The 23,390-nt window shown below is 40.9% G+C and overlaps 1 protein-coding gene across 1 annotated transcript in view; it reads right to left on the bottom strand.

Moving 5' to 3' along the window:
* Nucleotides 1–22,602, bottom strand: part of gatad2b (GATA zinc finger domain containing 2B) — a 55,026-nt gene extending 32,424 nt beyond the window's left edge. Inside the window, exon 1 of the mRNA XM_084563887.1 lies at nt 22,438–22,602. The gene's annotated coding sequence lies outside the window, so the exon portion shown is untranslated. The remainder of the gene's footprint in view (nt 1–22,437) is intronic.
* Nucleotides 22,603–23,390: the final 788 nt, after the last annotated feature.

The raw sequence follows: 23,390 nt of genomic DNA, 5'->3' as shown, positions 1-23,390 counted from the left end.
CTGCAATTTCGCGGAGGTGCTTGCGCCTCTTACTAGTCTAACTAGTCAAAAAAACAACTTTCATTTGGTCACCCGGTTGTCAACATGCCTTTGAGTCCTGTAAATTTCTTCTCTGCAGCACACCTGTCCTTGCAGCTCCGGAGTTCTCCCACCCATTCACGCTTGAGGTGGATGCCAGCGCCAGCGGGGCCTGTGCTGTGCTCGTTCAGGAGGATCGGTGCAATATTGACCATGCCATCTGCTACTTCTCCAATAAGTTCAGTGTCCCACAGAGGAATTACAGCTAGGGGTGTACCGATACATCGATTATTAGATTCATCGCTATGAGACCCATGACATGACGATTCATAAATGCTCAAAAACAACGAGGAGTGTTGTGATGTGCTGCTGGAGCTGTATTCTATTTGTCCCTTTGCCCATTGATAAATGTCTATCTTCTGAATCAAGAGTGTTCCGTGATGTTGACCAGTCAGCGTTTTTTGTTAGTTTGTAAGTTTTCGCTGTAAATTAGAATGAAGCAGTAGCGTTGAACTGTCATTTTCTTTTGATCACGGTTTTCTCCTGTTTTTGATTAGATTAGGCAGTAAGGCCTTTTGAATATCGTTTTGTTTCTTTTGTTGGCATTTAAGATTTAGTTAGAGGTTTTGAGAACAAGATAGCTGCCTTTTGTGTGTTGTTTTGGCCTTAGTTCACCCTGAAGCCGAGCTTCAATTTTGTATATACAGTGGTCCCTTGTTTATCGCGGGAGTTACGTTCTAAAAATAACCCGCGATAGGCGAAATCCGCGAAGTAGTCAGCTTTATTTTTTATAATGATTATAAATGTTTTAAGGTTGCAAAACCCCTCACTACACACTTTATACACTTTTCTCAATAACTTGCAAACATACCGCACTTCAGTCACACTGCCAGCGATCAAAGATACTGTATATGTAAATTTGGCAAGCTGAACGCATTCTGTACTGTACAAGAGACACCGTAAGGAGGAGATTGATTGACAATGGTCTTCAGTCCCTTAGCCAATCAGGACGCAGAAGACGACACGCGGTCTCTCCCTTAGCCAATCAGGACGCAGAAAACAATGCGCTGTGTAAAAAAAAAAAAAAAAAGCATGCAAAATTGCACTAAAAAAAATCCGCGAAACAGCGAGGCCGTGAAAGGTGAACCGCGTTATAGCGAGGGACTACTGTAGACTTGTAAATATTTCACGTGTCACTAGTTGTGTGTTGTGGTGTAAAACCCCTAGACCGGGGCGCAACACTTGTCATACAATTTAAATCTCACTGCAACATTTTCCAACAGTGATCTATGCTAAAAAGACACTGATAACAGATAACAGGAATCTCCCTACTGTATACCCATACAAAGTATGTTGGGACCATGAATATTTTCTGATTTGTGAGAACGTAGAATATTGCTTGGACAAAAGTAAAGAACTAATCATAAGAGGTTGACAGTTATTAACAATGTCTAAGACCGACATTGTTACTTTTTCTGGATCATTTGTGTAGCCAAATCTTCTGCATCTTTCTAAATGTGCATAACTTCATCTTGTTCTCCATTGTGTTAGCCAGACAACATTCTAATGGATGATTTCATTTTGAGCACTGCACCCCCGCATCAACTTGACCAGCACTGAATTTAGCAAAAGCCTCATGTACTCAGTGACTATAATTCAGGCAGATTTAATTGGCTGCATTAGCACTTAATCAGCTTCCCATTAGCAGATTAAACCTGTGAAATTCTATCATTTACCCTCATCTAATGCATCATGGTGCTGTAGCTGCTGTTGCTCTAATCTGTTCATTCTGTGCTTTTCTAGAGTTTCTTATCCTCTTCACATATAGAGCAGCCTCTTTAATACGTAGAAGTCTTAATGGTCCCTTTTCTTCTCTAATTAATTTGTGAAGCAGCAGCAATACCGTTTCCTCCATTTTCAGAGAAAAACACAAGCAGCAACTCTGGTAACCTCTTACAAGCCTCCATCTTTAATCAAGCAAGGAGCTCTGCTGAAAATGTCTCTGATGAGCCAATCATGGTTGACCTTTTTTTTTGCAAGTGGCACCCTATACCCTCCCACTCCAACTACCCCGTTTCCCGGTCAACGACAGTGTCGCCTTTACATAATATAATGACTGTTTCAGTGAGCCACTACATGAGCAGCACACACATTTTCCCTCCCACCACCACCCATTCATCTCCACCTTCAGGCTTTGGGTATTCTGCCATACCAAGGCAACAAGGAAAAGGGAAAGAAAAGGAGACACAGCAAGTGAGACAAAGAAGGTGGAGGGTGAAAGATGATTACAACCTCAGTCACACTAATCAAATGACTAAAACCAGGACAAAGTTAGACAGGTAAACAGGTACAGGTAAATATCTTTATCTTTTATCTTTATCTGGTTACTCCTTACACTGCTCCCATTGTGCTGCAAAAGTATGGCATACTAAAGCAGAAGATATATTCAGTCCAGACATCCACATAAAGCATGCATTCCAACAGAAGGCAGGATTGTACCTCGCTTGCTCCAGCTATACAGTACCACAAAGAAATCCTTCCCTGCTTCTCTACCCTCCCCCAATTCCTCAAACTCTCGTCTTTTCCTCCCCCCACATTTCAATGTAAAAATAAACACATGCTTATTTTCATGGGCCCCTCAAATGTAGTCCAATCTGAGCCTTTCATTTCTTCACATTACACCAGCCAATCAGGTGTGGATATGTGTGGACGAGTGTGTGTGCAGGGTGGGGTCTGGGGTTAAGAAATGACACAGCCAAAATACACAGTGATTTTTTTCTCCCTTCATCTTGAGATATCCTTAAACGTCTTTGTGTGCAGGCGGTGTGTGTCGGTGTGTGTGTGTATAGAGAGACGGCTAGAAAGGAGACAGAGATGGCAGCTCTCTCCTGACATAATGCCAACTCCTAATTCCATCCTCCCATCCCCCAAAACCTCAACACACACACACACACACACACACACACACCAGAATCTTTTTATGCTTCTCAGAATAAAGCCAGCAGCCTTCCTCTTACGCTCCTGCTATACATCCACGGCAGAAAGCACCCGCCTGCCTTGCCCAATCTATGTGCTACCAGATTAACACGGTTTGTTAGACAGATTGGATCTTATGGTCACAAGCTAATTTGGGACAGCAGTGTTCTGAATCTTTTGCCGATTTCATGCAAGATAAGCATCAGAATTTATTCAGCTAATGTTACTCCACACCTCCCTGTCAACCTTCTCTTTACCACATTACCCCACTTTCTTCTTCTTCTTCACAGTTTTTAAACAGGAAATTATTATTTTTTTGATAGTTTGATTAAGTAATGGATGCCAGACTTATCAATACGGTGCAAGAGTCAGATACGCAGTCCTGAAATCCCATTACTTTGTGGGAAAATAAGTGCAGTTACTGGATTAACAATCACCTATTGCCGAGTACGAAGTCACCTCACATTGTCTGTGTGCAGACCCAACAGATATACTTATAAAACACAACAAAACAACAACCAACGGCCAGCTGGCCACCACAAGACTACAGTTACAGACAGCTGGCACATACACTTTTGCGCCTGTGGAAAAAGAACTAACTTTTCATGCAAAAGTGGCAGTAGTCTATATTTCCCTTTAGACAGGGAAAACCAGAAGAACAGCTGAATGGGAAGCGAGGAAGAACTCCAATCCCTTGTATAAAGCTGGTGTCTCTGGAATAATGCTGCTAAGTTGGTCTACAATTAATTCATTCGAGATGATCATGCAAAAAAGGTAATAAACACCAACACGGCTTAACACCGGCAAACGGCCGACAATTGTCATTCAATTGCCTTAAGGCTATAGAGTGTTTCAAATCAGATCACTGTAAATCTCAACTCATCCATGGCATTATGGTATATACAAATGTTCAAAACTGTCAAAACTACAAGGAGCTTTTTTGTTTACCATTCAACATGTTTTTTGAGTTTACTTTGAAAATGTATGAAACTGATATTGCCTTTTGCATTTAGTTTAATTAACCAACACATTTTGGCATATTCTTTCCTACAACTTAAAGTAAATGCTTTAGGTTTACATAACGTAAAAAGTCCATTATGCTAAAAACTATCAGAACCAGTAATTAAATATAAAATCAGTATCAGTAAAAGTTTTGTAAAAATTGTGAAAAGTATGAATTCCTTAATTCATTCAGCCATTCATTCATTCTCCATTTGCTTATCCAAGGTGAGGTTGCAGTGGCAACAGGCTAAGTAAGGAACTCCAGACGTCCCTCTCCCCAGCAACACATTCCAGTTCTTCCTGGGGGATGCCGAGGTGTTTCCAGGCCAGAAGGGGTATATAATCCCTCCAGCGAGTTCTGGGTCTCCAGCGGGGTCTCCTCCTGGCTGACTGTGTGGAATCGAACCACCAACCAAACCACCTTTCGATAAAGAGGAGCAGCGGCTCTACTGGGACTCATCCCAAATGCCTTACACTCGGCTGCAAACCGCCCCAGTGCATGTTGGAGGTCAAGGTCTGAGCCAACAGAACCACATCATCTGCAAAAAGCAGGGACGCGATTCTGAAGTTCCCATGCCAGATACTCTCCATTTCTTTGTTTTGCTCATTGCTTCCTTAACTGTTGTGTTTAAAAGAACTCAGTTCTCCTTAGAGCTAATGCTAAAGGAAACATAGCGTTTCCAGGCCAACTAATTAACTAACTAAAACTCACATGATATCACAGTGAAGCATTACAAGGCTTCTGCTGGCTTGCCATCTACCCAAAGTGCATGTGTCAAGGAAAACATGATTCATCAGACTATGCCACCTTCTTCCATTGTTTGGTAGTTCCGATAAACACATGACCAGCAAAAGTAGTGCTTTTGGAATTGGACAAGGGCCAGCCTGGGTGGAAACTGCGATGGACTCTGTTTTCTGACACTTTTCAATCAGAATCCAGTGTTTCCCCTACCATTATATGAGGGGTGTGGCACAATAATACTCCCCTTCTTCCTACTAGCATCTGCTCTACTCCTAGCTGCTCCAATGGCTTGTCGACCACATAAGCAGTCTCTTCCAGATACTTTGGAAATTTTCAGTAGCAACGCAGGAACTTGCCAATTCTCCACTGACTGTGAACGTACAGCTAACAAAGTGCAAACAAGCTATGTGGGCTACACAACATCCAGCAAAAAGAGAAACAATATAAGTTATAAGGACAACAAAGGAGCAACTGGTTTCCTTTAACTTGTATGATCAAAACAGGTCACAGAAAAGACAGCATTCCTCATTGGGGCCACAACTTTCCCTATGCTCCCTCACAACAGAGGAGATCGCCAACTAATGGAGCAACACACACCAGTAAGATATTTACACAATACACAATTTAACCATAGAATGGATTAACTACTGTCATTACAGTATATACACTACTCACAATAAGTTAGGGATATTGTGAGAGACTCAGTGGATGTCATACATACAGTGTTTGTTTCACTTCAGAGATTTTTGGGATAGGGAGGCAATTGTATTGGGGTGATAGACACACCTCATTTTGTGTTATCCACGTAATGGTCTCACTGTGTACAGTGTGCCTTACATATTGGGGCCAATACCAAAAAATACTAAAAGACAACCCTTTTCAATGTGGCATCAATTTCAACATTCTGTGGGTATAAAAAGCTGGTATTGTCAGTAAGTCATTCCAAGTTCATCATTCAAACAGCCATGAACACACAACGTCACTTAACGGACGAGCAGCGCCACCTGGCCATAGTGCGCCTTTGGGTCGGTGGCAGGCAGTCAGATGTTGCTCGTGAACTTGGTGTGTCTCAAAGTGTCATCAGCAGACTTGCATCAAGACACAGAACTACTGGCAGAGTTTGTGACGGACCCAGGAGTGGAGCCCCACGAGTGACAGACAGCAACGATGACCAGTACCTAAGGACCTATGCACTCAGACATCGTTATGCAACTGCCACACAGCTGCAGGCCCGTTTACGAGATGTGAGGGGTACTAGGGTTTCCAGACAAACCATTCGCAACCGACTCCACTGCTTTGGCTTGAATGCCAGACGACCATTGCAGGTGATTCCACTGACACCAAGACACCGCCGTGAACGTTTGCAGTGGGCACAAGATCATGTGACCTGGACAATGCAGCAGTGGTCTACCGTCCTGTTCACTGATGAGTGTCGGGTCACCTTGCACAGAAATGATGGTCGAGAAGGTGAGGTGAGCAATACGCCGAGGTCAACATGGTCCCCAGGGTTCGCTTTGGTGGAGGAGGTGCAACAGTCTGGGCAGGCATCACCAGTCAGCGCAAAACAGATTTGGTTATTGTAGATGGCTCAGTCACTGCACATTCTTACCTCAGAGACATCATAGAACCCATCATCATCCCCCAATTCCTTCAGCACACCCCCAACTTTCTGTTCATGGATGATAATGCTCCACCACATCGTGCCAGAATTGTCACAGCTCGACTTCAGGAAGTCGGAGTGCCTCATATGGTATGGCCAGCAATGTCCCCTGACCTGAACCCCATAGAGCACGTCTGGGACCAGCTGAAGCAGAGACTGGATGATCATACCCCCCCCCCCCCCCCGTGACCTGGCGGAACTGCATGTAGCACTTGTGGAAGAGTGGAACGCATTGCCTCAGAACAACATCATGAGGCTAGTGAGGAGCATGAGACGTCGCTGTCAAGCTGTCATTGCGGCAAATAGTGGAAACACCCGCTACTGACATTGTCAATTTTTGTTATTTGGGGGTCTTCCTTGTTATTGTCTACATTTTTGGGGTAATAAATATTAAACAAATGAAAATGGTGTTTCTTCTCATTCATTATTAGTAATATCAAAGGGAACATTTACTTATTTCATTGAAATTCAGACCAAATAGGAAAAGAACTCATGTAAATAACAATATCCCTAACTTATTGTGAGTAGTGTACTTCCCCCACTGGATAGTTTTGCTGTGACTTTTTACAATGAAGTTATTGGGTAATTAGTTTTACCTTACCTTGCAATCAATTTCCCTTGTGGATGAATAAAGTTTATCTAAGTCTAAGTCCCTTGAAGTGAATGGAAACACAAGGTCTTGCATGTAAACTAACAATCCTTGCATTTAACCACTGGTATCACAGACATAGGCTTGAACACACTTTAAACACAGCTAGACACATGCAGGGGAAACTCAAATCTCCTGATCCACAATTTCCTTTTTTTCATACCTTTTCAACCCTCTGTAGAAAGTTGTGAGGATGCTTTTGGGAAATGCTTCAGTTTCTTCACAAAGTACAGTCTCTGCTGGACCTGTTTCACGATGGCGACAGTGTTTTCTGACCGAGGTTCTCAGAAAGCCGAACTCCAAGGAGCTTGATGCTGCACACTTTCCCTACTGCAGAGCCACTAATGCAAAGGGCGTATGCTCAGGCCGAGACTTTCTGAAGTCAACAATCATCTCCTTCATTTTGTTTGCACTGAGCACCAGGCTGCACCAGCCCTCAAGATCATTCAGCTCATTCTCTACATCGATACATTGCCACGGATGAGTCCCCCTACTGTGGTATTATCCACAAACTTAATGATCACAGCTGTGTGTTAGCAGTGTAAAGAGTAACAGACTGAGGTGGAACCAGTGCTCAGTGTGATTGTATTGGAGATGTTATTTCCAATGTGAACTGACTTTCAGTCAGGAAGTCCACTACCCAGCAGCAGGTGGCAGTGTTCAGGCAGGGAAGAGGGAGTTCCTCTATTAGCCTCTGGAGGATGATAACATTGAACACTGAGTTGAAGTCAATACAGACGTTTCTGGAATATGTATCTTTATTTTCCAGATGGGTGAGTACTGTGTGTAGGGAAGTGGATATGGCGTTCTCTGTGGAGGCAAACTGGTACGGATGCAATGATGGAGGCAGGTTGGCTGTGTGGTTCTAGTCTGATAAGCCTTTCAAAACACTTCATCACTATAGAGGTTAATGCAACAGGATGGTAGTCACTTATACTGAGCTCTTTGCCAGTGGTATAACAGTGAAATTTTTAAACACCTAGGGACAATGCACTTGTCCGTGGCAGATGCTGATGACATCCGTCAGGATAACTGGCAGCAGTTAACCCATGCTGGCTGCTTAGATGGTTAGAGAGGACCAGCTCTTCCCTTCGTCGACAGGTAAATGGCCTTGCTTTTATATAGCGCCTTTCTACCTATTGGTACTCAAAGCGCTTTACAGTCAGAGACACATCTACCCATTCGCTCACACAAGCACACACACATTCACACACCAGTGCCATGCACTGGGAGCAACTGGGGTGTTGCTCAGTGTCTTGCTCAAGGACACTTCGGCATGTGGCACACTCCGGGGATCGAACCGCTAACCCTCTGGTTCGTGGACAACCCGCTCTACCTACTGAGCCACAGCCGCACCAGGTTTGATGCAAAGTGAGCAAAAAAGTGGTTGAGTCTGTCTGGAAGAGCCATGTTATAGTCATCACCTCCCTGCCTGATTTTGTAATCCATCATGGTTTGTATTTCCTGCCACATTTGTCTGTTCCTGGTGTCACAGAGGTGCTCTGTGGTGTCACCAAGTATACTTAATGGGTTCAGTTTAAAATGTTACTTACTAAAAGCGACTGTCAGTAATCTTGTGGAATTTGCCAACTGTGCTTACCATATCTTCGATTGGTACTTGAAACCAGAGACTTAGAAAGACGCTGGTTCCTATGTACTTGCGTACAACCCTCAGCAATACATTAATTGATCTTTTGTATATCACTGAATTAAATCTGTATACCTCGAAAGCTCTTTGGAAGGGTCCATGTTTAAACATGTAAGCATAGGAATAGAGCCAAATATACTCAAATGTGTTACCTTTTCAATTTTTTTAAAAAAATGTAGTCAAATTTCCAAGTATAAAATCATAAACTCCACTGAATCAAATCACATCAGGTATTATTGTTGATATTAATGCAGAATAAAGCAGTACTAAAACGGAGACAGCATCAAACTGCTGAGTTGTAGGAGCACATGTATTTCCATTTTATTGACGCTATATACCTCTGTCATTCACAAAAGAAGAAAGCATGCTGAGGGGCTTGTGTCCTATCCACACCAGTGTTATGCCCGTTTGACAGAGGCCCCTGTGTGTGGTGGAAATGTGTCGTTGGCAATTATACCAACTGTCCTTCAGCAAGTACTACAGGCAGCTACAATCTGGGGTTTTTATACTGTGCTGGCAAAGATGGAGCGATATACATAAAACAACAAACCATATCCTGTGTCATCAAGAGGCAGCAGCCTAGCTCGTTGTCCAGCTAATCCACTAAAACAGCATCTCTACAACATGCTGTAGATAAACATAAATACACAGTAGCTGGGTGGTTAGAAAATATGTGGATGACAGGCCTGCTTGGAATTTGACCAATATTTTGTATGGCTATTTATTGACACTAATGAGACCAATGAGAATGAAGCCCATAGCAACAGAGTTCTAATTGGTTGTGTGGAGCAGCAAAGGCGTTGATGGTTGTGTGATGCAGTTTCAGAGCCAATGGGAGTTGAAAAGAGAATGCTGGTGATGTTGGCTGATGGGTGTGTTGACTCAGAAGTCAAATCCTGAAGGACCACAGTGTGATAATTACACACACCTTCACCTGCTGTCTGTGGATACACAGCACATAAGGCAGCACACACACCTTTCACCTAATGCACAGAAGCTGTGCTTTATTAAAGTAGAAAACAGCTCATTGTGGGTGTTGCTATGACAACTAGTCATCTATTTTTAAGCCGTACCACTAATCAATTCTTGTTCTGCTGTCGCCTGAGGGGTGGGGGGTGCATGTTTTTGTGAAGGTAGAGAACTGATGTAAGAGGAGAGGGGCAGTAGCAGGGGGCAAAGGGGTAAAGGAGGAGGGGTAGCTAAGCAGTTGGAGACAAAGAACAGAGCTGAAGATGTGTTAGAGAGAAACAGTGTTAAGGATTCCTCTACATATTCTGAACAGCAGAGGTTGGAGTGTTTTCACACCAACAATGCACAGGTTATCTGGAGCTGACCATCTCTTTCAACCATTCACTTGGTACGAAATTCCAAACATTCACAAGTTACAGAGACTCAAGTACGAAAAATGAGTCTACTGTAATTTATTTATTTATTTATTTATTTTTTACATTTTTTTCAGATTTTATAAACAAAGCACCATATTCACCTGGTTTGGGGGCTGGTTTAGTTTATTTTATGTAGTGAAGATTTTGAAAGGATTTATTACAAGTTTATAAGTGTACTTCTTGCAAAAGTGGACGGTATTACTATATTTGCATATGATGCCAGTGAATACATTTCAGTGATATATATTTCAGAACTTGAGGTGGACAACTAAAAAGTAGAGGACGTCCCCTGTCCTTATTGTCATCCTGGGAGGAAGTGAAAAGTATGTAATGTAATTAACCCAAGAATTCTTCAGTTATGGCAAAAAAAAAAAACAGATTTTGTGAGAGTGTCTTTGTGTTGGATGGTATAAATGTAAAGGACACAGTGACCTTGACAAAAATCAAATCAGTTTGCACTCAAGTCTGAAAGATCATCTACATATGCCCAGTCTGAACAAAGTCACTTCAAGGCGTCCCTGACATAACGCATTCGCAAGAATGCGACAAATGTACAGTAAACTAAAAAGCATAACTAATGCCTCCAGTGACAAGAGAAAAAGGATCATCTGTAACTAAATCATGAGTTATTTTTAACATTAACATTCATTTAATCAAATAAATTGTGTAGACCCAATTTAGTTAAGTTGTTGTACCAAGATTAAGTTTGCAGGGATCTGGGATTAAAAGGTTAAACAAATTAATTATTTAGAAAAGTTTTGCATAAAACACATGTGCAGATCAGTCCCCTTCTACTTGTCACTTTTTTACGTTGTTTCATTCAAGCTTTGAGGAAACAACGGTGATTAACCATGTTAAGTTTACTTAAGTTTGCATATATTTTTTAAGTAACATCAACTTATTAGATTTGACAGTGTAGGTTACACTGGGATTTATTGTGCCATATTGCTATGTTAATCAGAGTTTGGATAAAGAATAGGACTGCAGCAGTTATCATGGTTTCTGCAGGTTTGAGCAAGTGAAATTTAAGACTTCATAAGACCTTTTTAAGACCATTATAGCAGAGGTTGCGCTAGACTTTTTCATTGTCCGTCATTTTGACTGACAGGGTCATAAAAATCCCGTCATAACCCATTTTTACCCGTCACTTTAATTTTTTAAAATGATAATATGACATATTTAATGGCATTTAATTTTCATTAATTTTTAATTAATATTCAGTAGCGGTGGAAAAAAAGATTTGGTTCATATAACCGGCCATTAAAGACGACTCTAGAATCATGAATCTAGACGTCTATTTAACCGGCTCAGTTGAGTCCTACCATGTTTGATTGATAATCAATAAACTGCACCATTCAAACATCTTACATCTCACTCGGCTGAGAAACAAAACGTACCACCCGACTTGACCACTAGCAAACTAAGGCACTCAGACACTCACCAACTTACGCACAATACACAGAGAAACGAAACTTAACCGACTCATAACCGCTGCTCGTGGATCCCTGCTTAACCGAAAATCAGCAGCCACTCACTCGGCCGGCAGAGAAACAAAACTTAACCGACTCTTACACTACTAATCAAGAGAGACAAGAGACAATTAATATGCTCACTCGCCACTAAGTGGTCTGGGGTGTGAATTGTAATCTGTCAAAATGACAGATGGCCTTCAGATTTTTCCCTCATCGTTTAAAAAAAAAACGGTCAATGACAGAAAATATTCGGTTAACGCGACCCCTGCATTATAGGTTAAATTTAAGACCTACTCAAAGTCCAAAAAATAAGGAAAATCCCAGAAAAACCCAGAATTACTTTCAAAATAACAAAATGTATTGTCATTCAACTATCAACTACCCTCTAGATGTGAATTAAACGGCATTGAAACACATCGCTGTAGACCACTATGACTTTTGTTTTGTTGACACCGCCGTATTGGCAGGAAAACTGAGGAAAAATTTATAGAGCCAGTCGTGATTTCAGGCCGTCAGAATTTACTGCGCACTTTAAAAAGATTATATATCGCGGCTCCTTATCATGCCCCAGGTGTGCTATTTTCAAGCCGGGGGTGTTCCCACACGTCACTTTATGATGATGAGGCAGCAGAATCGGAGTCTGCAGTTCGCCTCATAAGGATTGTTCGGCACACAGTTCAGCCAAACAACGAAATCATTTCGTTCAAGCTGTAACAGCCAGAGTATTACATGGAGCATTACCAGTTTACGCCACACGGCGGCGCCTCCTTTGTTTTCATCGCTAAGTTCAGCAGGTGTCACTCTTGTTGCATCCGTCTCTTTTTTTTTTTTTGGACTTCCTCCATCTCTAATGTGGACACTGGTGAAGGCTACAAGCCACGAACATTTTATTATCTGTTATTATATTTTGTATTATGCCGTGAGACCTGGCTTTATATGGTTCTGTTTAATAAATGTATTCTGCTGAAATTCCTCCACTTCGTCTCCTGCCTTGTTACTTCATGTTGAAACATACTACTAGCAAACGTAGCTAAGTTTCTCTCCAACTTCACGTTACAAAGCCAGCAATCATTAAACTTACATTTTGCCCATTTCCCAAGTTGACAACGAGGTTCATGTGACAGAAGAAGTCTCGAATCCAAAAGGAGGCCAAAATCCATAACGCTAACAAACGAAAAAACGAAAAAAAACTCCCTGCTTCGCCTGCACTGTACGGCCGTACCATGCCCAGTGCAGCAACACATTACAAACCGGGCTGAACACCGGATTCCACTTCCAGGTCTCATTTGTAGTTTAATTTCAGCGTACTGCTAATAGTTATAACTACACAGAACACACGGAACTAACTGTGAATGCCACCGACACCTTGAACGAAATGCGAATGAAGCGGTAAATAGACAAGGATTTAAGACTTGACGAAATGTAATTTAAGACCTACAATGCAAAATATGCTCGTATTTAAGACTTTTTAAGTCTTAAATTATTGTTATTGACGTCATGACACTATGTAAATACAGCAAATTCAAGTGTAATATGTCAGTGTGGTGCAATGTTTTCATCCATCCCAACTCTAGCAGCGCTTGCTGCCAGGAACACTGAAAAATAAAAAACACAAACACAAATGTGTGGGGATGCTTGAAGGAGATACCCAGTAAGTGGCGTGCTCAGTAAAACTGAAACAGCCCACCACTGTAGCACAGGTGCTCTGCACGAGCAACTCAGTAGAGAAGATACAGTGAGTTTTGTCAGATATTTAGTTGGCAGTGGGCTCAGCAGTTGGGTCCACATCTGTGGTGTTTCCAGCAAGAGCTCAACAAAGATTCTCTAGATCTGATGCAAACCATCAGCATGGTAGCGCTGCTTCCCAGAGCATTTGCAAGTTGTTAGCACTTTGTTTCTGCACAGACTTCCATTAACGTTACACTCTAAGTGGGTGTAAGCAACCGTTTGCAGAAACAGCTGCAGGCAGCTTAGTAGTGCAGTGGTTAGCAATGTTGCATCATTGACATCGGTGAGGGAAATGCATGTTCTCCCTGTACGAGTTTCTTCTGTCATTCCATAGACCTTCATTCTAAGTTAATTGGCAACTTGACTATATAGAGTGTGAATGTTGACCCTCAATAGGATGATACAGACACATTTCTAATTACAATCGGCACAAGTCATTTAAGTTTAATTACACACAAAGCTAGTTGCTTATTAATGACATCGTAAAACAAGTTTCCGAATTAGGTCAGTACTGAATTAATCTGATGAAAAGTTATGTTGAATAGTATCATTAGGTTAAAGTTGAACATCAAAATGGGTTCTGGGTTCTTCATTCATAGAAAGTGTTAAAATAGGTCATGGTTATTTTTTAATAAGTTTAAAAATGTAATAGCAGACATTCTGTTTATTTTGTATTTAACTAAAGGATAGATTCATCCAAAAAATAATTGTTACAACAACAGAAGACACCAACAATAGTTATACATATAATTATAATAAATAATAGTATGTTGCAGACTGAAACATATGCTAGTGAAGTATACAGAGGCAAGGAAGAGAGGCAGAGATTCAAGCAGTCTTCACTCTGTTGTAACGGAATTTATGCTCACCAACTAACAAGAGAAAGTGGTCTTAAGGCTGTTAGAAATTAGAGAAATTTGTTCTCACAGCTTGTTCTCAACATATCAACCAGGCAGAACTTTTTTTCTCATGTGGTGTCCGGCAACTATTCTGTGATTGGTCAGCTAACAAGCTTTAGCCCTACTTAGCAGACGTAAGTAGAGTGCGTTATGTCGGCCATGAAAAAAATAAATACATTAAACGTGACAATACTAGGTTGCCATGTGGAAGTAGCGATTTTCTCATATAAGTTTAAGTGGACAAAAAAACAGCAGTAAGATATTTGGTGGGAGCACTGACATCTTTAACGTAACCTGTGTTATGTCATTATGAAGGCAACAATCTGCATGTCTGATGTGGTGTGCTGGCTGTTAGGGTGATGCTGTTCTTACCTTGTGGGTTTGCATTTCATCATCTGTGACATCATTCATTCAAACATTGCAAACTTGCAGATGTAGCACCTCAGCAAAATAAACACAAATTTCAGTCTTGTTAAAATCTCAAAGACTGACCGATTTCACCGAGGTCATGACCTGCAACACCAGAGGTTTAGACTTCCTTCATGCTAATGTTAGGGTGTTAGGGAGACATACAGTGCTGCCACTCTTCCCACCCCTCCCGTCTTCAACTTAGACCATTATCTGATACAGCTCACTTGGGGCCTGTTCAGACCTTGCATTAAGATCTGGGCAATCCGATGTCAGACCTGCCATTAACATGCGTCTTCAGATCCAATCTCAGTTTTGCCCTCTGTATGCAAACTCCGACATCATCTGGGACGCAGTAGAATATTTTAACAGCTACTGTCACTAATGGATCTCAAGTGCTGCTCCAGAGCCGGGTACAGCACTGTTGTGTGTCATGACTTTGGTGCACATGTTATTCTTGGTATAGGTTGTTATTGATCTCCACCCTGATGTCAGTTAGACCTGCACGAAACTCATATTCTAACTTCGACCCTGGAAGCTTCTATACACACACTTTAATCTCTGGGTGATAAAGGTGAATAAAAACATCGGTGACTGTATGACTCCTCGTACATCAACATGACCGCATCAATAATTAACACAGAATCACACTCATTTACTCATATTAAATACTTTAATTTGCAAATTCTTACTTAGATTTTTTTAAAAGGCTGTTATTATTAATGAACAGACATCACTTACAGTGCCTTTTCTTTTTCAGGCAATAATAGCGGTCGTATGTGTTTTTTCCAAATGAGGGAAACAACACAGCCCTGTTGCGTATACTCATTTTTAATGCGACTCAGGACGCATTGTGTTCACACCACCAAAATTATGTGGACACATGTGACCCAGACCATCTCCAAATGTGGCCAGAGATTGGATCTCTCAAAGGCAATCTCAATGTGTCCTGGCGGTGTTCACACATGTCTTTTACATGATCGGAATGTCATTAGGACAAAGTCTATCAACACCTAAACTATTCAGTAGTGGCTGGAGGAGGGAGAGGAAGCCCTGATGAAGGGCCCCACTCAAACACAAAACATTAGATTTTTTGAGTGCTTTCCTTACCAACAATCAATTCGACAACAAGCCGTTGAACAACAAGGACATCAAAACACTGCTGAACACGAAGGGTGCTTTATTATTCCTTATTCCTCAGACAATATTGGTTTGTATTTCTTCTTCAGCTGTGGCAGCACTACAAATTAGGTTTGGGTTTCCTTAAAAAAGGCTCATGAGTTGTTTTTTTTTTTGGAAGAGAGAACCAGGGGCAGTTGAAACACATTGAACCCGTCTGGGTTAGTTTGTAACCTCAGAGTATGGAATTATCTGTTAATACGTAGCCGTTAGTGGTCAAGATGTCACACTGTAGATGGCTAGAAAAGGAGCCAAGGAGAGAGTTGAGGAGGAGGAGCAGCCACCCCAGTGTTTTCCGAGCAAAAAAAAGGAAAATATCTTCTTTAAGAGCTGGCACCATGACAAAAAAAAGACGCAGAACTTCAGACCACAGGGTGGGGTCAACACAATTTCACCAGCAAAACAAAAGGGGAAAAAAAGCAGCATGAACACGAAGCATTTAGTCAAAATGATGAAAAGAAATTTTAAAATGGGGCCTAAAGTGGCAGCTAGTACGAGTATCAGTACACAGCAGACAGAGAAGTGCAAGAGACAATCAAGTATACACTTCGCGTAAGCCTTTACTCAAGCCAAAATTACAATTTCAGCACAGCTGCACAGAGTATGCCAGAATAAGTGCTGCAGTCCGACTGATAGACAATGTTTGATTCCTGAAGTTATCAGCTTTTTGTATCCTTTGATTTATAAATTGAATACAGAAGTTACCAGTTTTATGTAGGCTGCATGTTAATCTATAGGGGTGCATAAAAAGTCATTAATACTTGCACCCCTTCTGGCATTCAGGATCAGTTTTTTATCCCTGACAGATAACTTAACTTTTTGAGTCTTAGTTATTATCTTATATATAGTTTTGATGTTTAGAAGACTTACTGCAGTTACTATTACAATCACAATAACGTCTTGGTACCATTTTATTCTAAAATTGGATTTAGAAATAATGTAGGTCAATGAAGTTATGTTTTCCGGATGCATATAGTAATGCTTTAGTTCACCTTAGAGCATTTGGAAACGAGATAATGGAAGATAAAGGTTAAAGTATTTTGTGACTAGGTGTGTTTTTCTGTAGTTTCCCCAATTCCAACAGTGAGACATTATCTGTAACCACTGACTCACATACTTCTGTTCATTTTCAGTGTTTCCCTTACCATTATATTGGGGGGGCTACCTGATGTGCGGAAAATATGTCGGTCAGTCAGACTACATCTTACAGCTGCTGGGCTACGTTAATATAAGGGAATGGGGAAATCTTTGTCCTTCTATTCACCTCAGTCAATTAAAGAAATGACCCAACAGTCAGTGGCAGTATGGCCGTGACGATTCTAGCTGGTGAATAAGAAGTGTTCACATTATTGCTGCATTGCTGTGCTGCATTTTACCAGGTGCTGCACAAGGTCACTTCCGTCAATTCCAATATAGTCCTCCTAATACAAGGCAGAACAAAGCAGAATATTTGACTTGAGATGAAATATGAGCCATTTATGTATTACTACACTTTACAGTTTAAAGGTAATCTTGTCCAAACATGGATTAATAATTTATGGGCGGTGCTTTGCAGATTTCAACCATAAAATACCAATACTAAAAATACAATGGTGGTAGCAAACAAAAATTTATAGTATTTATAGTAATACTGTATATTCTTCTAACTATATGTAGGGCATCTGTGGAACTAAATAAGATATAAAACAGAAAGCAATCAGTCAATATAAGATAATTAGGTGAAACCAACAAATAAAGAAATAAAGTAAATTCACATTCACATTGTTATTGATATGGATTTTGACTAATATAAACAAATGTAGCCAAGCAGCCAAGCCAAGTATAGGGTTGGCAAATACCCAGTTGGTTAATGAAGTGTCCCAATGTTGCAAACTTCAAGGGGCTGGAGCCTATCCCAGCTGTCATCGGGCGAGAGGTGGGGTACACCCTGGACAGGTCGCCAGTCTATTGCGCACATGCAAAGCTACGGCCAATTTAGAATCACCAATTAACCTAATGAGCATGTCTTTGGACAGTGGGAGGAAGCCGGAGTACCTGGAGAGAACCCACGCAGACACAGGCAGAACATGCAGAACATGCAAACTTCACACAGAAAGGTCCAGTCGGCCCATGGATTCGAACCCCGACAGTGTTTTGTTTTTTATATATATTTTTCATGGCTGTGTTGTATTTCCCTCTGCAGTTTGTCAGGAAACAATTCAAGAACTCATTCACAGATGATCTTATCTTATCCGGTACCCCAAACTCCTCTCACAACCGTGATGGTTCTCCACCAAATGTTCTAGGCCCGCTTCAGCAGCAACTCAAGAGCCTAACAAACATTTCCTACCACCTGCATCACTGAAGTTGGTTAACCTTTACACAGTGTATTACATGCCAGCTAAACTCCTATTATCCTTAAATCATAAACATGGATTGAACATGCTTTTAACACACCAACATACGTGTAGAGCCTCAAATCACCCACTTCACCAAGCCCTGTATTCTAGCCTAACGTGTGTTAATGCCTGTCCACAGCATTAACTTTGACCATAAAACTATCAGAGCTGAATTTGAAAACAGATTGTTACTTTATTAGGAGAAAAGTTAAGATAAGCACATAGCCAAACCCAATCTTTTGTATTTGTGTTATGGTAACCAAAATTACAACCACACTTGTCTGCTGTGCGGTACACAGTGTTACAGCTTAGCCTTTCCCTCTATGGAAAGCGTCCTTATATGTAACATTAGTGTCTGAGTTGTTGTTGGAAAGTGCGTGAGAGCTAACATTGTTAACAGCTAGTCGGCAACGTTTATGTGCCAAAAAGTGGTTTAATGTTGTTGTCAAGTTGTGTGCTAATGTGGTGGTCTTTTGAGGGATTTTTGGCCACAAAAAGGCTAGTTACCCGCAATGATTTACTCAGAGGGTAAGTGAGCCTAAAAACAGAGGTACCATGTTACGTGGCCTAAATCTGAGAAAAACTGGAAAAGGAATGCAGTCAGTCAGTGATTTGTAAATCGTGCAATGTTTCGGTCCACTGCTACTAGCTTAGAAACATATATAGTACAGGCTAATGAGTTCCGCAGGTCTCACACGGCTATTTATAGCATGAAGTTAAGCTATACACCACGGAGCTATTTATAAAGATAGTCTGGTTTGTTACTTGGATATTTTGTTAAAACTATCCAGCTAAATGTTTTTTTTTTGGGGGGGGGAAGAGCCCAATACATTTAATTTCTTTGTTACTTAATTTGCACGACGAAAAAGGCTTTACTACAATGTATGTAATCTTTATAGAAAGGCCTTTATTTTTTTCAAAACGCATTGCACAGCAATTGAACTGTCAATCTACATCAGACTGACATGTGATTGGATCGGTTGACATTTTATCTAAAATGATTGGGATCTGAGGCAAATCCCTCTAATTTACCAATCATGTTTCAATATTCCCCGTCACAAATGTGACAAGGAATGTTGAGTAATCTACACTAATGAGTAGATAACAGTGCAACTGAGATGATTTTTACCAGCATAGGTCATTACTGAAAGAAACCTTAATGGTGAGAGAGTCATACTGGTTGACAAAAACTACATTTCTTGATTTGCAGAATAATGAATTGAGCCTCTGTCGTCATTCATTTTAAATGTTTGTATAGCCTTATGGTGGGCCTCCAGTATGTCTCATTCAGCACAGTGTGTTTTTATGTACGCCCTGCACCACTTTAAGTGAATATCTTTCTTCTGTAATAAAGAGATGGTGCAGAGTAGTGGTAGAGTAGTAGTAAAGTAATATAAAAACAACAATGAAAACAGCACAAGTTACAATCCTCTTCTGTAAAATGAAAAGTCGGCTCTTGGTTCTGCTGTACAAAGATCTATTGTCTTTGACTAAAACAACATCTTCTCCAGCTACACAATCTTCACGTGTTTTGCTGTACCAATGAGGTAATGCCACCTCTGCAAAATATTTGCTTCTCAATGGTTCGCACTTGCAACGGATTGTTTTCGACAACAACACAAACCCAGGCTTCAACTGTGAAATGGGTACTATATTTTCCAGATGAAAAATGCCAACACTTCTGTAGTTTCCTTCCATTTCACACAAGGCTACACTTGAAAATGAGGCATTTTAAGTTTGCTCCTTCCTGTAGTTGTGGAGCCGAGACAGGAACTAGTGTCAGAATCAGGTAGAGACCCACATGAATTACATTTCCTGTCATTTCCCATCCCAAATCACCAACAATGAATGTTGTTGGTAATGTTAGTTTGTACTTTATTTTATGTCATTTTATTTTATTTCTCTATACATTTATACGTATATTGTTTACCTTGTGTGCTGTGTGAAATTATTGCCGTTTCTTTTTTTTAAGTACTGGCTGCAGGAACAAAAAAGAGAGATACAGAAAGAAAAATACATTTCACTGTGCACTGTATAACTGTGCATGTGGTGCATGTGACAAATAAAACCTTATCCTTATCTATAGTGTGCTTTACACCCTGACATATGTTTGTATGGGTGACATCTTCCATTATTACTATAAACACACTAGTGTATTTAGTCCAACATACACACCATACACCACCATACACTACCCTGCATCCCCCACATACCCTAAAATGCATTACTCAGAAAATTACTAATTTACCTAAATAAAAAGCTTGCTTTATGTGTTTAAAACACTTTCTACTTATATATTGTTTCAAAACAATTCATGCAACTACATTTTGAAAGAAGTAAGTGGTGAAAAAAGAAGTGAAACCACAGAAAAAATAAAAAACAAAACAAAAACAAAACAGAGCAAGGCTGATAAAATGACCAGGCTGACATATCACCCACGATTAGTTCATACAGATATTTCAGGTAACCTTATATTGTAAGTCAGTTGCTAAGTTGTGAATGAATAGCAGTATAAAACTGAGCTCATTTGTATAACGTATACCAGATCTATAAGAATCCCTGATGTAAAAAATATCTCATGAATTCTCTAAAGCAGCATGTAAAGAAAAACTGAGGCTGCGGAATCAGTAACATCTTAAAATCACTTTTAAAAAGTTATCTTTTTAACTTGTCACTGTTTATATATGGTTTTACAACCAACGTGTCGAATCTGTCTTATTTTGCATTTACATTTATGATTTTATTTTCTTCATTGGAGTCTTGAAATGTTTTAAACTATACTGTTTATTAATAATGTACTGTATACGTCACTGTACAGCATCTCTATGGTGTTATGAAGTAAAATTAACAAGAACCACTATTATTTCAGTCATGACCAGCTAACAACAGCAGTGACTGCAATTTCATGAAAAACTGCACTGCGGGTCAGGTAGAAAGTTGTCAATATGATTGTCTTCATTTGTATGCAGCCACAAGACACTGAGCTGGAAATAGGAAGAGGAACAACTCCATCATTGAGAATACTACAGTTCATTCATACTCTTCAGCAACAGGGACCTTTCATTCATGCAGACCCCCCTATCAATGTGTGAGTAGAAGGTGTGCTACCATTTAAAGGGTTGCAAGAAGTGACAAAACAATGACAGCTACTTACCTGCTGTCAACTTTGATTCAACAGACAGCTTTTCTCATGCAAAGCTGCTGTAAATAACAAAGCTATATTATTTCCAAAATGGAACCTGAATAACCTGCTCCAGCAAATCCAACTTAGATCTCAACAGCTTGCAACGAAGAAAGGAAACATGATCCAAATCTGACTGAAGCCTACATTTTCACTATCTATGTACAGCACTCTTCAAGACCCCATATTTCAAGTAACGCACCATACAATAGAATCGTATAGATATGTGAGCATGAATGAATCTGCATGTGCTCATGAAAATCCTGTGGACCCGTGAATCAGCAGGAGACCGGATTCTGGTCGGTCCAAACGAAATGAGCTTTTGTGTACTGCAGAATAAAAACAGCAAACGTAAAATATTGATCTCGACGTATTGATCTCGGTTAGTTCTGTGCTCAGGCAACGATCAGCTGGCCGGCTGAATGAAGTCTTGCCCTACAGTAAAATGTTGCTTGTACTGTCAGGCGCCAGGCAGCCATTTAGGTGCATATGGAGTCAGATGAGTCTCTACGTAAATGGCTGATGCATTTCGAATTTTTCTTCCTAATTGCTGAGAGCCACCAGCACACCCCGGCCTCCTCTTAGCGCCTTTTAATCCACTCCACTTCATGCAGTACCGCTGCAATAAAACCATTCAAGCATACCATCTTATTCTAGTTCTCTTTAAAATGGGGATTAACAAGTATCTGAGAGACATCGGTTCTTCCCAGTCTGACTTAACCCCTGGAGACTCTGGATCAAACAATAAAGCGAATTGGAGGCAGTCCGAAAAACGTTCCAATCACAACGTAATCAGAACATCTCCGTTAACCGTTCGGTTTTTGTCAGTCAGAGCATAAATAAAGGACGATTTACATGCCCATAAAGGTTTCTGCTGCCACCACAGACCTTTAAATGTAAATTAACAGTTCGTGCTGGTCGCCAACATGTCAGCCTGCATTAATAAATAGCAAAGCAAGGACGTTCTATTGTCTGACAACACATCCGCATTTCCACTAGCATAAAAATGGCACAACTACTAACTAGCCGTTATTCCGCGACACGAATCTTGCCGATGCCACTACAAAGCGTGTCCGACCAGAGCCAGGCCGTGGCCACATCCTCGGACTCACCTGTGTGTCCTTTCGCCTCAATGTGTACCGTCTCCGGGTTCACGATCCGGTCCTGACGCGCTGCAGAGCCTCCTCTCCACCAGACCCCGGCACCGGCAGGCAGCACTGATCCGTTGATTGGGCCTCAGCAGACTCTCACCGCTTCGGAGCAGCCAGCCAGACAGACAGCTCATTGGTCAGACAGCAAGTCCGTGAAGTCCAGACAGACAGCAGATTGGCTGTTTTTTTCAACAGCAGATCGAGACGGAAATCTGATTGGCCACCAATTTCCGCGGCGGAGAAAGAGAGTCGCTTGATTGGTCGGTAATGTTCTATGTGGCTGGTCGAAGAGCCATGTTATCTCCAATGGGACTGAGGACACATGTGTTCGTTTATATTCACTCAGCTAAGCTCGCTCGAATTCTTCTAACATTTTTTAAACGTTATGAATTAGCCGGATTATTATTATTATTTTTTTTTTATCAGATGTTAGAAAGGTTGATTGCTACATTTTACCAAATAAACATGATTCCTTATAACAAAGAGTTTCTAATGGGATTTCTGTGCACCAATGTACCTGACAAAGAACCAAGGCAAGGCAAATATAATCGTTACAGCCATGGGGATGACAAAAGGCAGGGCAAAGTAACTTTGACAGTGCGTGGGTGATGGGAAACATTATTTCTATCAAAACTAATGCGTTCCAAATAAACCCTCTGTCAGCAACTGCTGGCTTTATAAACATGCTATGTTCAACGATGCTGTGACAGATACTCATCATCCTGCAGCATCATGCATTCCAAATACACGGACAGTCCTGACAGTTCTCCTTCAACCTACTTGCAGTGAATGCTTTTCAGAATTGTCGTTGGGTGCCAGACAGGAAAATAAATATGATCCTCAGCCTATACGAGTCAACAGTTAGAAGGGATGGCCTGGTTAGCTCTATATACATTTGCAACAAAAAGCAAACA

Source organism: Chelon labrosus (assembly GCF_963514085.1).
Source record: "Chelon labrosus genome assembly, chromosome: 16".
In the NCBI taxonomy this organism is placed as follows: Eukaryota; Metazoa; Chordata; class Actinopteri; order Mugiliformes; family Mugilidae; genus Chelon; species Chelon labrosus.
Note: the sequence above shows the minus strand (reverse complement) of the source record. Positions and strands in the feature narration are given on the sequence as shown.